The sequence below is a fragment of the Pagrus pagrus genome (assembly GCF_965226575.1).
Source record: "Pagrus pagrus genome assembly, chromosome: 13".
Lineage (NCBI taxonomy): Eukaryota > Metazoa > Chordata > Actinopteri > Spariformes > Sparidae > Pagrus > Pagrus pagrus.
The window spans coordinates 26,804,347-26,820,267 of NC_140197.1; the positions used below are offsets into that span (position 1 = coordinate 26,804,347).

Sequence of the window (15,921 nt, forward strand, 5' to 3'; positions counted from 1 at the left end):
ACTGAAACACAGCTCCTTTCCTTTTCAGTGCGTTAAGAGGCTCCGCAATCATTGAAAAGTTAGGGACGGGTTCCTTTGCACCCGGTAGTCACGCAGCGCCTCCGTGTTTGCCATATCTCCCCAATCTACATCCATACTCACTACATAACCCAGGAATTTAAGTTTGGGGCATAGATGTCTTTACAATAGATGATAATGTCATCTAGGTACACCATGCAGCAGTCTCCAAGGCAGCTATGCAGCACATGATTCAGCAGCCTTTAGAAGGTGGCTAGAGTGCCCTTCAAACAAAAAGGCATGACCCGAAAAAGGGAACAACCCAAAAGATGTGACAAACACTGTCAGGGGCTGGCTTTCAGGGTCCATTTCCACCTGCCAATAACCACTGTTAAGATCTAGAGTGGTGAAAACAGTTGAGCATACCAGTAGCCCCTTTTAGTTAGAAAGTGCGCCACATTTGCAGCCAGGTAAAGGCTGCAATCTGCCGTCTTGTCTATGTCAAACGGAGGTGTAATATTCCTCCTTTTCAAAAAAGCCGCCACTGGGGTAGGCGTAAACATGTGACGTGAAGTGAAGCTTTTAAAACTCCCGGCTGTGGGTCACACAACAGTGCACGTCATCGACAACTCCGCCCATGTCACGCAATTGCCAGCACATCGACGCCTTGTTTTTACAAAGCAATGGAGGTGGCAAAAAGTGTACCCTCCAAGGTGTCATATTGGCGGACCAAAACAGACCCCCAATATACCGCGGTCCGTCTAAATTTGCGGACCTAGCCGCAAAAAGGACAGCCAAATTGGCGGGTTGCTGTCCAGTATAAAAACGGCTAGTGACTCAAGGATCTTAGAAATGGCTGGCAGAGGATAGGCATCCCCATAAGCCACCATCTTTTCTAGGCACCGATACAATTGGAAAAGCCCATGGTGAACAGGAAGGCATGATGATACCCTGTTGGAACATGTCTTCCATCTGCTCCGTAACAATTTTCCACTTTTGAAGGGGCAAATTATAGGGGTGCTGGGACTGCACAATGAGTCTGCTGCAAGGTCAAAAGTCCAGCAACACTTGCAGTATAGTATGAAACTTTTGACCTCTTCAGACTTTTACAGGTTGGAAAAATCTATAGTTAAATTGAAAATGAGTTCTTAAATACGATGTATTAGTAAAAGGCCGACAACGCCACCTAGGTTAAAAGAGCCTAGGACTCTAATTTTAAAAAGCAACACAGGTTCTGAAAAGTTAAATACAAGATTTATTATAATAAAAGTGATAAAATAAAATAAAAACCCCAGCCCAAAGTCTCTTCCAGCAGTTCAATCATCCTTTGTTCTGGTCTCACTCTCGGTGGCAGACCCAAGGCCTTGAAGGTGACGACGGGTAAGCAGTCATTCCTTGGTTGGAGACACATAAGAGAGAGAAAATCCTATAAGTAGGCAAACGAAAATTGTTCAACAATTAAAAAGGGAAATCCCTAACACCTAAAATGCTAGTTAATATCCTGATGAAAATGGTTTAAAATAGGCAAAAAGGGTACTTAGCTGCAAGAGCGGTGCATCGTGATTACAACCCTCTGCTTCTCCACGTTACGTCCTCTCAACTGCGGCCGATGACCTCCCTTCGCCTGCTGTCTACCCTCCGGTCCCGCGGTCCCACGGTCCCACGGTCCACCACTGGATGTTTTGCCTGGAGTCGTAAGGCCAAACGGACACAGGCTGCTGCGCTTCAGGCGTGTGGTTGTTCTCCTGTGGTGGTGGTGGTCTCCTCTCGCCGTCCGGCTCTTCGCTGGGGTCCCCTGCCTTCTTTCTCCCCCCTGCACGCTGCTTTCCTGCTGCTTAAAAGGAATATATCCCCTGCGCTCGCCACCACCTGTGGCCCGTTGCGCTGATTGCTGCCGGGACAAGTCCGTGTGCAGTTCAATGTCAGTTCGGAAATGAAAACTCTGCATGCAGTTCAACATAAACTCCAACTGAAATAATCAAAATACTGCAAACAAGGTAACATGCAACATTTCATAAACGTAACGAACACAGTAAAATAAGCAAATTAACACAACATGCAAATAAGCAAAGTAACACAACATGCAATATTTCATGATTGTAACTAAAACACAGCAAAATAATAACAAAATATGCAACATCTTACGAACTTCCCCGTCACTCATGCACCCTGTAGGCAGGTGACATTGGGCCAGAAATCTCTACTCTGCTACTACCATTTGAGAAAATGTCAAAAAACAATGGGGTGAAGCAAGGACAGCCAAATGCAAGTGACAATGGGAGAAGAAGCAGATGACTCTACTGCTGTACTCTCCTAGACACACTCTTAAGACCATAAACCACTGAGCGGCCTGAAAGATCATTCCACCATGATGAATTATTATAAGGAAATATATATTGTAATTTAAAAAATTTAAAAAACAAGGCTAAAGAAAAAGGCTAAAATTAAACCTTGACCTGGCATTTTGCATATTGGAGGAGAATGAGGTCTTCAGTGGATTTCATTTCATAGCAGAATCCAAAATGTTAAAGGAACAACAAATACAATAAATGGGTCCAAGTAATGATCACCTTTTAACACAAACAATATTAAGATTTGATGATCATCCAGGTTGTCTCATTACAAACATATCAAACTCCCTGGATGAACTCAAAATGTATTCTTTACAGCAGACAAAGGCTTCTGGGTAGCTGATAAATGGTATAATCGCTCCACTCTTTGATATCTGTCATATGTGTCTCACAAACACAAATACAATTACACATTGTTGCACCAGTACATATGTCAAAACATACAGTGCATTCAGAAAGTATCCAGACCCCCTCACAAAGTAAAGGGTCTGAATACTTTCTGTATATCCATTCTTAGATTGATAAAAATCTAACTTAAATGATGTAATCAATATCAGGAGCAAAGAACTTTAATCACCGGTGGAAAATACTGGTGTCAGTCACTTGGACACTTTTATTATGAACACCACCTGCTCAAATCAGAGTGTATCCCGAGAACTAACTCAAAAGAACTCAACATATATGAAGAAAAAAGTTGAGAGAACAGTTCACCCACTTTCTGGTAGGGGTTTAGTGCTTCCATGTGTACATGTGTGGTTTGCCACTTTGACTCAAAAAGGCTATAAATGACATGACCGCTTAAGATTTTCCAGGGCACTTATCATGGTACTTGAATAGATGTCATCTCTTTCATATCAAATGTAGTAACTGGAGAAGTTCATATTGTTCAATTTATTTTGGTCCTAATATCAAAGAAGTTGCCAACTGTTTTCTTGTCCATTTAGGGAGTTATCCAAAAGATTCTTGTTTTTATTACAGGAATATGAGATGTGCCAGTCTCCTGTAATGCAAACTACAAACATTTGGGGACATTTCCAAAACTAAGCTCTTTGCATTCACCTGCCATGACTCAAAAACAGTAATGCAATGTAAAATCCACATTTTATTATTTAATAAACGTGTATACAATCACAACTCTCATATTAGTGTCATTTAGGGGTGAACTCAAATGGGCAAGTGTCCTGAAATTGAATACTAATGGAATTTGGAAGACTTTTCAAAACCAACCCCCAAAGCTGTCCATTCATTTTAAAGAAAGATGTTCAAAACAAATCCCGACTTCAGCATTGTTTAAATCGAGGATTATAATGATTGGAAACATACACAAACCACATTCTGCACTAACGTATCCTGTATTTTTTGAGCTGAAGTTACAAAGAATTATGCAAACCCCGTCCTTAAACGTCACTGCCACAAATAAGCAACAGGATGAAAAGATGCCATGACCAAACCGAGCGAGAGACTGCTGCTGACCAGGCAATCCCACCCTCTATAAAAGAGGCAGCTCTGAGCTACTGCATTAACTGAACCTCCATCACAGGTGAGTGTATTCACTTCGACCTCAGTTTTTACTGTTCTTGATTAGTCAGTGAAGTTAATGTGTTGCTAATTACTTTTGCATATTGTCCAGAATTCTATGGCAGAGTTACCTGGGTGGTAGTCTTGACTAGACATTATTCCCAAAAAATGTTCTTGATATACTCCTATCACATTTTAGAAGTAGGTTCCTGCAAAAGAAAAAAAACATACACAATTTGTTAGTTTGTATTTGCATTTAATACACACCCTATTTCATCACATACATACTGACTGATCATTAAGAGCAATACTATTCCTCTGGTAGCGAGGGCAGTTGAGAGGATGGAAGAGTATTTTAATGGTTTAATGATTGACTTTGACTTTAATAATTCAATTCATTACAGTTTGAATATATTTTATAAGTCTATAAACATTTTGCCATCTTTACCCTCATCTGTTTTCAAATTGGCTATATTTCCACAGAAAAATTTTTAAATTAGAAAACCAATCTGAAACAAGTTATTGTACTCATGTTTAATCATGTATTTACAGGATCTCCCAACTCCACCAGAGACTCCAACGCTCAGTTGTTTTCGGAACCAGCTGAGGTAAAAGATTTCAGCATAAAAAACTTAAAATCTCCACAACCAGCTGGGCAGAAGACCATAGCTATGTCATGTCAATATGTTAACACTATTGTGGACTTCATCTTTTCAGTCTCCACTGAAGTGCCACCATGAGCACAGACGCAGAGATGGAGGCCTATGGCCCAGCGGCCATCTACCTCCGGAAGCCAGAGAAGGAGAGGCTTGAGGCACAAACCACTCCTTTTGATGCCAAAACCGCCTTTTTTGTGGCTGAGCCTGCGGAGATGTACCTCAAGGGTAAACTTGTAAAGAGAGAGGGTGGAAAAGCCACGGTGGAAACAGACTGTGGAAAGGTAAGTGATTCATTTATTTACTTTTTTCAACAAAACTACTCAATTAATTTCCATATAAGACACCTTGTATATACAAGGAAAGGATTAACATTTATTTAAAATAATACCTTAGTAAAACATTCAGTGAACAACTTGTTTCTCATTGTATTTCAGGCTCAAACTGACACTGTGAACAACAATGTGATCCATGTGATGAACTTTTCTGTTTGAAGTTATTTCTTAGTTAAATATGTTTTACTGTATTTGCTGTTCAGACGATCACAGTAAAAGAGGATGACATCCATCCCAGGAACCCTCCCAAGTATGACAAAATTGAGGACATGGCCATGATGACCCACCTCAATGAGCCTTGCGTGTTGTACAACCTCAAAGAGCGTTATGCATCATGGATGATCTACGTGAGTTTCCACACTATGCTAATTTAATGTATATGTAAATATGTATAGAGTATGTGTACCTAAATGTATGTATGTGTATGTATGTATTGTCTGTTTGTTTGTATTTGTAAAGCGTCTTTGGGTACCCTGAAAAGCGCTATATAAAACCTATGTATTATTATTATTATTATTAAATGGAAATCAAACAAAATCTAAATAAAATCACGCTATGTTTATGCTTTTTAACTATTACAGACCTACTCTGGGTTGTTTTGCGTTGTCGTGAATCCCTATAAGTGGCTTCCCGTATATGATGCTCAATGTGTAGAAGCATACAGAGGCAAGAAGAGGATTGAGGCTCCACCCCACATCTTCTCCATCTCTGATAATGCCTATCAGTTCATGCTCACTGGTAAGATAAAAATTTCAGTGTTGGAATCTAAACATTAAAAGAAAATGTAAAAGAAAAATATATCTCATGTGAAGCATTCACGTTTGTGTTTCAGATCGTGAGAACCAGTCTATCCTGATTACGTGAGTATAAAACACACTATCGTGCTATAATTTCATTAACTTAATGATAATGAAGCAAAATCTTGATAATATGTCTCTTGTACCCCAGTGGAGAATCCGGTGCTGGAAAGACTGTCAACACCAAGCGTGTCATCCAGTACTTTGCAACAATTGCAGCTATTGGAGCTAAGAAGACTGAGCCACAAGCTGGCAAAATTCAGGTAAAATTGGTTGTGTAAGATGAAAGTGTTTGTCAGAGGAAAGTTAATTTGAATGTATAGCTCATGTAATTCAAATCTTCTCTTGCAGGGCTCTCTTGAGGACCAAATTGTTGCAGCCAACCCTCTGTTGGAGGCCTATGGTAATGCCAAGACTGTGAGGAATGACAACTCCTCTCGTTTTGTAAGTACTGAAGAAAATATCTTGAGACTTTTTTCGTTCTTACATATAAAAAAAGCTTATGATATTAATGTTCTGGCTGTCTAGGGTAAATTTATCAGGATCCACTTTGGCACAACTGGCAAGCTATCTTCAGCTGATATTGAAACATGTAAGTTTCAATCATGGTATTAGTCAATATCCATTTAAATTATAATCTAGGTTCTGATAAAGTTACAATAAACTGTAAAACAGTGAAGTTTTTAATTTAAATTTCTTCTTCTTAGATCTGCTGGAGAAGTCTCGTGTCACCTTCCAGTTGTCTGCTGAGAGGAGCTACCATATCTTCTACCAGCTGATGACTGGCCACAAGCCTGAGCTCTTGGGTATGTTACTACACCAATTTTTAATAAACCTTTTAACAATATAAGAATAAAACATCAAACAATACTATGTAATTCTACTGGCCTTCTCTAGAGGCTCTTCTGATCACCACCAACCCCTACGACTACCCAATGATCAGTCAGGGTGAAATCACTGTGAATAGCATCGATGATGTGGAGGAGTTCATTGCAACAGATGTAAGACAACAATTTAGTTAAAGAGATAGTATACAGGGGAAAATGTTTCACATGACAATAACTTTGCTTCATTTACACTGCAGACTGCTATTGACATCTTGGGCTTTAATGCTGAGGAGAAATTGGGCATCTACAAGCTGACTGGAGCTGTGGTTCATCATGGCAGCATGAAATTCAAGCAGAAGCAGCGTGAGGAGCAGGCTGAACCAGATGGCACTGAGGGTAATTTCGAAAATAATACACTCTTATCATGCAGCTTTCTGGTGTGTAAGATACTACACAAGTCAGTGTGTATTTATAATCCATCAGGAATGGGTCATGTTAATGACCAAACACGAAAACAAAATATTCATTCATTTATTAATTAATTAATTCATACATTCATATAACTTCTTGTTTTTCTCTCCATCAGTGGCTGATAAAATCGCCTACCTCCTGGGCCTGAACTCAGCTGATATGCTGAAAGCTCTGTGCTTCCCAAGAGTCAAGGTCGGCAATGAGATGGTGACCAAAGGTCAGACCGTCCCACAGGTAATAAGACGGAAGTTTGGTGTTTGGAAAGGAAAATATTTACATTTCCAAATAAAAGTATCACACTCATAAATCCACACCTAAATCCTTATATTAAGGTCAACAATTCTGTCAGCGCTCTGTGCAAATCCATCTATGAGAAAATGTTCTTGTGGATGGTCATCCGTATCAATGAGATGCTGGACACAAAGCAGGCAAGACAGTTCTTCATTGGAGTGTTGGATATCGCTGGATTTGAGATCTTTGATGTAAGTTTTAGAAAATCAACCTTTCTGAAAAATTCAAAAGTTCAAACTTATTTTGGCATGAAATTAAGTGTTTTTCTATAACTACAGTTCAACAGCTTCGAGCAACTCTGCATCAACTTCACCAATGAGAAACTGCAACAGTTCTTCAACCACCACATGTTTGTCCTGGAGCAAGAGGAGTACAAGAAAGAAGGAATTCAATGGGAGTTCATTGACTTCGGTATGGACTTGGCTGCCTGCATTGAGCTTATCGAGAAGGTAACATATTATTTTCAAGTACAGATGTTTCCTTCCTCCGGTAATTTTTTTTTTCTTACCATGAAATGTAAATTCTTCTCAGCCAATGGGCATCTTCTCCATCCTTGAAGAGGAGTGCATGTTCCCCAAGGCCTCTGACACAACTTTCAAGAACAAGCTGCATGATCAGCATCTTGGCAAGACCAAGGCCTTTGAGAAGCCAAAGCCTGGAAAGGGCAAGGCTGAAGCTCACTTCGCCCTGGTTCACTATGCTGGTACAGTGGAATACAATATCGGTGGCTGGCTGGACAAGAACAAGGACCCCCTGAACGACTCAGTTGTTCAGCTTTACCAGAAATCTTCAAATAAACTGCTGGCCTTGTTGTATGCAGTCAAGGCTGGAGCTGAAGGTAAGAAATAAAAGTGAGCAGAGTTATCAGAAACTCTGTGTACCCAGTACAGATGTTTTAACTTCCTATTTTCTACTGTTGAAGATAGTGAGCATTGTTGCCATCTCTTTTCATAGCTATTGGCTGCTTACTGAAAAGTAGAGTTTGGAAAGTTACTTTGTAGTGATAGGAAAAACTGGTGCGTCTATTTCAATTGAGTTGCGCCGAGTAAGAAACTGGTAACTTCTCTGTGGTAAAATATATATATAATATATTTCATATATAGTGAAAAGTGAAATCCACATTCCAGAGACAAAAAGTTACTAGTTACTGCTTTGTAATCTTTGTAATGAAATTGAAAAATACACATTCAACACAGAAGAAAACTTAAACCACTTACTGCAGTGTATTATTATTATTATTATTCGGTGCCATTAATAAAAATGTCATATTTTGCAAAATAGAGGCTGCTGGCAAGAAGGGTGGCAAGAAGAAGGGCGGTTCCTTCCAGACTGTGTCTGCTCTTTTCAGGGTATGTATTGTTTCATAGTTTTGGACAACAATTACCAATCTCATCTTAAAATAATGATGACCTATTATTCTGTGATGCTCATCCACAGGAGAACTTGGGCAAGCTGATGACCAACTTGAGGAGCACTCACCCTCATTTTGTCCGCTGTCTGATTCCCAATGAAACAAAGACCCCAGGTAAGAAGCGCATAACCCAGATTTGTGCGCTGTGTGTGACATGGTATGGTAAAGAAATGTTTTGATACAATGAGTTTGCAATGTGCAGGTCTTATGGAGAACTTCTTGGTCATCCACCAGCTGAGGTGTAATGGTGTGCTGGAGGGCATCAGAATCTGCAGAAAGGGCTTCCCCAGCAGAATCCTCTACGGTGACTTCAAGCAGAGGTGACTGCAGTTTTCATTATAAGCAAGTCAAGTTGATTTTGGTAGAGGTATTAGGATGATAAACACCAAGAAAAAGTGGGAGGAAGATAAAAGGAACAACATAATTTTCTGTTGTAGATACAAAGTATTGAATGCCAGTGTCATCCCTGAGGGACAGTTCATTGACAACAAGAAAGCTTCAGAGAAGCTGCTGGGCTCCATTGATGTGGACCACACTCAGTACAAGTTTGGACACACAAAGGTTCATCCTCAAAGACTACAGCTTTACTTGTGTGGTTGTCCTGTTGTACCCATATGCACTGAATGCTAATTTGCCCCACTTGAAAACATAGGTGTTCTTCAAAGCTGGTCTGCTGGGTCAGCTAGAGGAGATGAGAGATGATAAACTGGCTACGCTGGTGACCATGACTCAGGCTCTCTGCAGAGGATATGTCATGAGGAAGGAGTTTGTTAAGATGATGGAGAGGAGGTAGGATTATTTTACTGTACAGTAAACTGTACTGTCCAATTATGTAGTTGATATATATTTTTTCAATTGTTAGACTTAGAAGTTCTGCAAAATAATGTTTCAGAAGAAATGACACGTTCTAAATCAATCTCATTTTCCAGAGAATCTATCTTCTCAATCCAGTACAATATCCGTTCATTCATGAATGTGAAGAACTGGCCATGGATGAATCTCTACTTCAAGATCAAGCCTCTCCTGAAGAGTGCTGAGACTGAGAAGGAGCTGCAGCAGATGAAGGAGAACTATGATAAGATGAAAACAGACCTGGCTTCTGCCCTGGCCAAGAAGAAGGAACTGGAGGAGAAGATGGTTTCCCTGATGCAGGAGAAGAATGACCTGCAACTCCAAGTGGCTTCAGTGAGTAGGAAACCCAGGAAGTGTAATTTCATTACATATACGCTTATCTTTTCAAACTTTTAAACTTATTGTATGTTCATTATGTACAATAGGAAGTCGATAACCTCTCTGATGCTGAGGAAAGATGTGAAGGGCTCATTAAGAGCAAGATCCAACTCGAGGCCAAACTCAAAGAGACAACCGAGAGACTGGAGGATGAAGAGGAAATCAATGCTGAACTGACTGCCAAGAAGAGGAAGCTGGAGGACGAATGCTCTGAGCTGAAGAAAGACATTGATGACTTGGAGCTCACTTTGGCTAAAGTGGAGAAGGAGAAACATGCCACAGAAAATAAGGTTTGAATTATTTTAAACCCCCATTCATTTAAACACAGACCATATGAATATAATGTGATGGAAATAATGCATCTTTCACATCATTTTAGGTGAAAAACCTGACAGAGGAGATGGCATCTCAAGATGAGTCTATCGCCAAGTTAACAAAGGAGAAGAAAGCCCTCCAAGAGAGCCACCAGCAAACACTTGATGATCTTCAAGCAGAGGAAGACAAAGTCAACACTCTGACCAAAGCCAAGACAAAGCTGGAACAGCAAGTGGACGATGTAAGAAAACAATTGTTTCGATTGTGTCTTTCTCTTGTCAAGTAGCTTGTGTTTTAATTGACATTCCATGATACAAATTCAGAATAATATATACTACTTGTATTGACACACTGTCATTTGAATACCACAAATCATTTATCATTAACTGTCATGTGATAGCTGGAGGGATCACTGGAGCAAGAGAAGAAGCTCCGCATGGACCTTGAGAGAGCCAAGAGGAAGCTTGAGGGAGATCTGAAACTAGCCCAGGAATCCATAATGGATCTGGAGAATGACAAACAGCAATCTGATGAGAAAATCAAAAAGTAAGGTTTTTGATTTAGGTTATTAATCCTCTTTTCAGCATCTCAAACATTACACTCCAACAACAGTACAAACTGTGACAGTGAAAGCTTTCTTTGTATCCTCATCAAGGAAAGAATTTGAAACCAGCCAGCTCCTCAGCAAGATTGAGGATGAACAGTCTCTCGGTGCTCAGCTTCAGAAGAAGATCAAGGAGCTCCAGGTGACATATCCAACATACAGTACATACACTGTTACTCATGCAAATCAGACTCAGTAAATCAAAACAACACATTATATTCAAGTCAATAAACCTTCTTTCATCAAATGTAGGCTCGTATTGAGGAGCTGGAGGAAGAGATTGAGGCTGAGAGGGCTGCTCGGGCTAAGGTTGAGAAGCAGAGGGCTGACCTCTCCAGGGAGCTTGAGGAGATCAGTGAGAGGCTCGAGGAGGCTGGTGGAGCAACAGCTGCTCAGATTGAGATGAGCAAGAAGCGTGAAGCTGAGTTCCAGAAGCTGCGCCGTGATCTTGAAGAGTCAACCCTGCAGCACGAAGCTACTGCATCAGCTCTCCGCAAGAAGCAGGCAGACAGTGTTGCAGAGCTGGGAGAGCAGATCGACAACCTCCAGCGTGTCAAGCAGAAGCTGGAGAAGGAGAAGAGTGAGTACAAGATGGAGATTGATGACCTCTCCAGCAACATGGAGGCTGTTGCTAAATCTAAAGTGAGTTGTTTGTTTAAAGATTAGGTATTTGCCTTCGTTATGCTCAGAAACATGATCTCTAACCAATAACTATGGCAGTAGCTTTAAATTTAGAAAAAACTCAACGTACATCATGTTTTGTTGTTGATAGGGCAACTTGGAAAAAATGTGCAGAACTGTTGAGGACCAGTTCAGTGAGCTCAAAGCCAAAAATGATGAGAATGTTCGCCAGCTGAACGACGTTAATGGACAAAAGGCAAGACTGCAGACAGAGAATGGTGAGTGTCATGGAATAAAAACTACTGATGGAAGTTACTAATGAGAAATTTGATAATAAACAATCTCATTTATACATTGTCATTCAGGTGAGTTCTCCCGCCAACTTGAAGAGAAGGAAGCTCTTGTTTCCCAGCTGACCAGAGGAAAACAGGCCTTCACTCAGCAGATTGAGGAGCTTAAGAGACATGTTGAGGAGGAAGTCAAGGTAAACAAGTTTACATGCCCTGTTATTAGATTTTAACAGGGGGTATATTCTCTTTTTCAAATGTAGTCATTCAAAATGTGTACCATAATACTGTAATAAGATTTAAAAGATCAAAGCTCAAGAATCTATTCCCACAGCAACAACATCCAGGCATACTGCTATTATTGCTGAGTGAACCTTTTACGAATTACATTTTTGCCCAATAATGAAAAGTTACATGATGCTGAGTAGCAAATATGATTGATGCAGAAGTAGTCTTGAGGATTCAAAGCTAAATGGCTACATCAAAATGATTAAACTTAAAAAAAAAGTACTTATTTAGTATTTCTTTTTCCACTTCATAGGTATGATACTAATGTTTTGTCATGTTCAACAGGCCAAGAATGCCCTGGCCCATGCAGTTCAATCCGCCCGCCATGACTGTGATCTGCTCAGAGAGCAGTATGAGGAGGAGCAGGAGGCCAAAGCTGAGCTGCAGAGAGGAATGTCCAAGGCCAACAGTGAGGTGGCTCAGTGGAGAAGCAAATATGAGACTGATGCTATCCAGCGCACTGAGGAGCTGGAGGAGTCCAAGTATATAATCCTTTCTACTTTTTAACAGATAAATCCATTTTTGCTATCTTTGTTCACTTAAGCACAAATAATTCCTCTTCGCTACAGGAAAAAGCTTGCCCAGCGCTTGCAGGATGCTGAGGAATCCATTGAGGCTGTGAACTCCAAGTGCGCCTCTTTGGAGAAGACCAAGCAGAGGCTGCAGGGTGAGGTGGAGGACCTCATGATTGACGTTGAGAGAGCCAATGCTCTGGCTGCCAACCTTGACAAGAAGCAGAGGAACTTTGATAAGGTAAATGGTTAAACTGGTAATCAACACCAGTTTTATAGCGAGAAACAAGCACCTTTATTAATAAATAGTCATTTATTTAACATATTTTGACCTATACAATTCTAGGTCCTTGCAGAATGGAAACAGAAGTTTGAGGAGGGCCAGGCAGAGCTGGAAGGAGCTCAGAAGGAGGCTCGTTCTCTCAGCACTGAACTGTTCAAGATGAAGAACTCTTATGAGGAGGCTCTGGATCACCTGGAGACCATAAAGAGAGAGAACAAGAACCTGCAGCGTATGACAATCTTGCTGTATTTAATGTAACGATCATAGTCATTGTAAGGGTTCTTCTTTGACCTCTAGTAGTGTAGTCTATGAGCAATATTTGGTCGTAAAAGCACTGACACATATTTCCAGATGTAATCTGCATGTATAGTTCTAACTATATTTGACTTTGGTTGCTCTACAGAGGAGATCTCAGACCTGACTGAACAGATTGGTGAGACTGGAAAGAGTATCCATGAGTTGGAGAAATCCAAGAAGACTGTCGAGACTGAGAAGTCTGAAATTCAGTCAGCACTGGAGGAAGCTGAGGTAAAATCTTGCTAACATTATTGGACCACTATGATAAAATACATGGTTAAAATGTAACCATGTATTCATTTTGAATTTATTTCTGCCAAAAATACCTTTTGTTGTGTTTGTGACTTTTTAAGGGCACACTGGAGCATGAGGAAGCCAAAATTCTCCGTGTTCAGCTTGAGCTCAACCAGATCAAAGGTGAGGTTGACAGGAAGCTGGCAGAGAAGGATGAGGAGATGGAGCAGATCAAGAGGAACAGCCAGAGGGTGATTGACTCCATGCAGAGCACTCTTGATTCTGAGGTCAGGAGCAGGAATGATGCCCTGAGAGTCAAGAAGAAGATGGAGGGAGACCTGAATGAGATGGAGATTCAGCTGAGCCATTCCAACAGGATGGCTGCTGAGTCCCAGAAACAACTGAGGAATGTCCAGGGACAACTCAAGGTAAGATTTGTTTGATTATTAAATGTAAAAAAAAATCAAAGGGAAATTATGTAAACTTTCTTTTTCTCTGTTCAATGTCAGGATGCCCAACTGCACCTTGATGATGCTGTCAGAGGACAGGCAGACATGAAGGAGCAGGTTGCCATGGTGGAGCGCAGAAATGGCCTGATGGTGGCTGAGATCGAGGAGCTGAGAGTCGCTCTGGACCAGACAGAGAGAGGACGCAAAGTGGCTGAGCAGGAGTTGGTTGATGCTAGTGAGCGTGTCGGACTGCTTCACTCTCAGGTGTGTTTTCGTTAATTCACAAGAATTGTATCTAATCAAAGATGTGAGACACATACCAATAAACACTGTCTAATCTTGGTCAATATTCAGAACACCAGTCTTATGAACACCAAGAAGAAGCTGGAGTCTGACCTCGTCCAGGTTCAAGGTGAAGTGGATGATGCTGTTCAGGAAGCAAGAAATGCTGAAGATAAAGCCAAGAAGGCTATTACTGATGTGAGACTTGTTTTAATATAAATACTGCTTCAAGAAATACTTGATTATACTTCATTAATTATTATCTATCATTATTGTCATTAATATCAAGACTAAAAATTCTTTTTCTTAACTGTGCATCATTTCAGGCTGCCATGATGGCTGAGGAGCTGAAGAAGGAGCAGGACACCAGTGCTCACCTGGAGAGGATGAAGAAGAACCTGGAGGTCACAGTCAAGGACCTCCAGCACCGTCTGGATGAGGCTGAGAACCTCGCTATGAAGGGTGGCAAGAAGCAGCTCCAGAAACTGGAGGCCAGGGTATGAACTGTATATAAAAATTTGGAGGCACATCGCTTTTATTATACTTTTTATTACTTCAACTAAAAACTTTGCGTGGAAGACTGATATATTATTTACCATCACATTACAGGTGCGTGAGCTGGAGACTGAAGTTGAGGCTGAACAGAGACGTGGAGCTGATGCTATTAAAGGAGTCCGCAAATATGAGAGGAGAGTGAAGGAGCTGACATACCAGGTAAGCCGTACTGAAAAACTCCCCCAACCTCTAATTCATTCTCTATTCTTCTTCACATACTGTATAATCTTGTATCTGTACAGACTGAGGAGGACAAGAAGAATGTGCACAGACTTCAGGATCTGGTTGATAAGCTGCAGCTTAAAGTCAAGTCTTACAAGAGACAGGCTGAGGATGCTGTAAGTCAAATACATTACGTGGCACATCATTGACAGCTGATTTAATAATAACATCACTGTTAACTGTCTTGTAACTAGCCAACATATCTCCAAACACTTAACAGGAGGAGCAGGCCAACGCCCACATGTCCAGGCTCAGGAAGGTTCAGCATGAGCTTGAGGAAGCTCAGGAGCGCGCTGACATCGCTGAGTCCCAGGTCAACAAGCTGAGAGCCAAGAGCCGTGACGCTGGAAAGGTATGTTTGTTTTTAAAATGATTTGATGCTGTGAACTTTCACTGATGACAGTGTGAATCAATATCACATCTTAAATGATACCCAAATAATAATAATAGATTTTCATCTCTCTTTTTTTTAGTCTGATTCTGCTGAGTAAGTGTCATCATCCTTTAGGCCTTTCAACAGAGTTCATAAAATATGAACCATGGTTGGGGGCTATTTACAATAAAGACGATAACTGTCATCATTATCCTGAATCCTGTCACTTCCTTTCTGATGAATAATTTATTTAGTTGACCAGAGAAATCAATCCAAACTAAGTAGAGCAATTATGCAATATATGTTGTGTCATATGGTAGACTATTTGCAGCACGGTAATGATCAACAAGCGAAAATCATTTTCAATATGGTACAAGAGTAATACTTTCAGGGGTTTTAGTAATTATAGTAGCATGACCTGAAAAAGGGAACAACCCAAAAGATGTGACAAAGGGCGTCAGGGGCTGGCTTTCAGGCTCCATTTCCACCTGCCAATAACCACTGTTAAAATCTAGGGTGGTGAAAACAGTTGAGCATGCCAGTGACTCAAGGATCTCAGAAATGGATGGCAGAGGATAGACATCCCCATCACTCTGGTCGTTAACACGACGGAAATCTACACAAAACCGGGGGGAGCCACCATCTTTTCTAGGCACCAATACAATTGGGAAAGCCCATGGTGAACAGGAAGGCACAACGATACCCTGTTGGAACA

The 15,921-nt window shown here is 40.8% G+C and overlaps 1 long non-coding RNA gene and 1 pseudogene across 4 annotated transcripts in view; one reads left to right on the plus strand and one right to left on the minus strand.

Annotated features, from left to right (window-relative positions):
- Positions 1-1,239: 1,239 nt before the first annotated feature.
- Positions 1,240-15,921, minus strand: part of LOC311267679 — an 86,512-nt gene continuing 71,830 nt past the window's right edge. For 2 of the 3 annotated variants that reach the window (XR_014623862.1, XR_014623864.1), the window contains exon 6: positions 1,240-4,075. This is a non-coding gene — a long non-coding RNA (uncharacterized lncRNA). The remainder of the gene's footprint in view (positions 4,076-15,921) is intronic. The other variant, XR_014623863.1, reaches the window with a different exon arrangement.
- LOC311267677 (myosin heavy chain, fast skeletal muscle-like) lies at positions 4,413-15,417 on the plus strand (annotated as a pseudogene). The gene is made up of 39 exons (XR_014624912.1): positions 4,413-4,474; positions 4,584-4,806; positions 5,061-5,204; positions 5,439-5,595; positions 5,690-5,717; positions 5,806-6,098; positions 6,183-6,246; positions 6,362-6,460; positions 6,552-6,655; positions 6,739-6,877; positions 7,068-7,186; positions 7,285-7,434; positions 7,522-7,692; positions 7,775-8,081; positions 8,525-8,592; positions 8,681-8,768; positions 8,857-8,974; positions 9,092-9,215; positions 9,307-9,443; positions 9,584-9,839; positions 9,932-10,174; positions 10,264-10,440; positions 10,600-10,745; positions 10,855-10,945; positions 11,056-11,445; positions 11,576-11,702; positions 11,790-11,908; positions 12,285-12,481; positions 12,569-12,752; positions 12,858-13,023; positions 13,198-13,322; positions 13,445-13,753; positions 13,835-14,038; positions 14,129-14,254; positions 14,383-14,553; positions 14,666-14,770; positions 14,854-14,949; positions 15,054-15,185; positions 15,307-15,417. The product of XR_014624912.1 is annotated as a myosin heavy chain, fast skeletal muscle-like (transcript).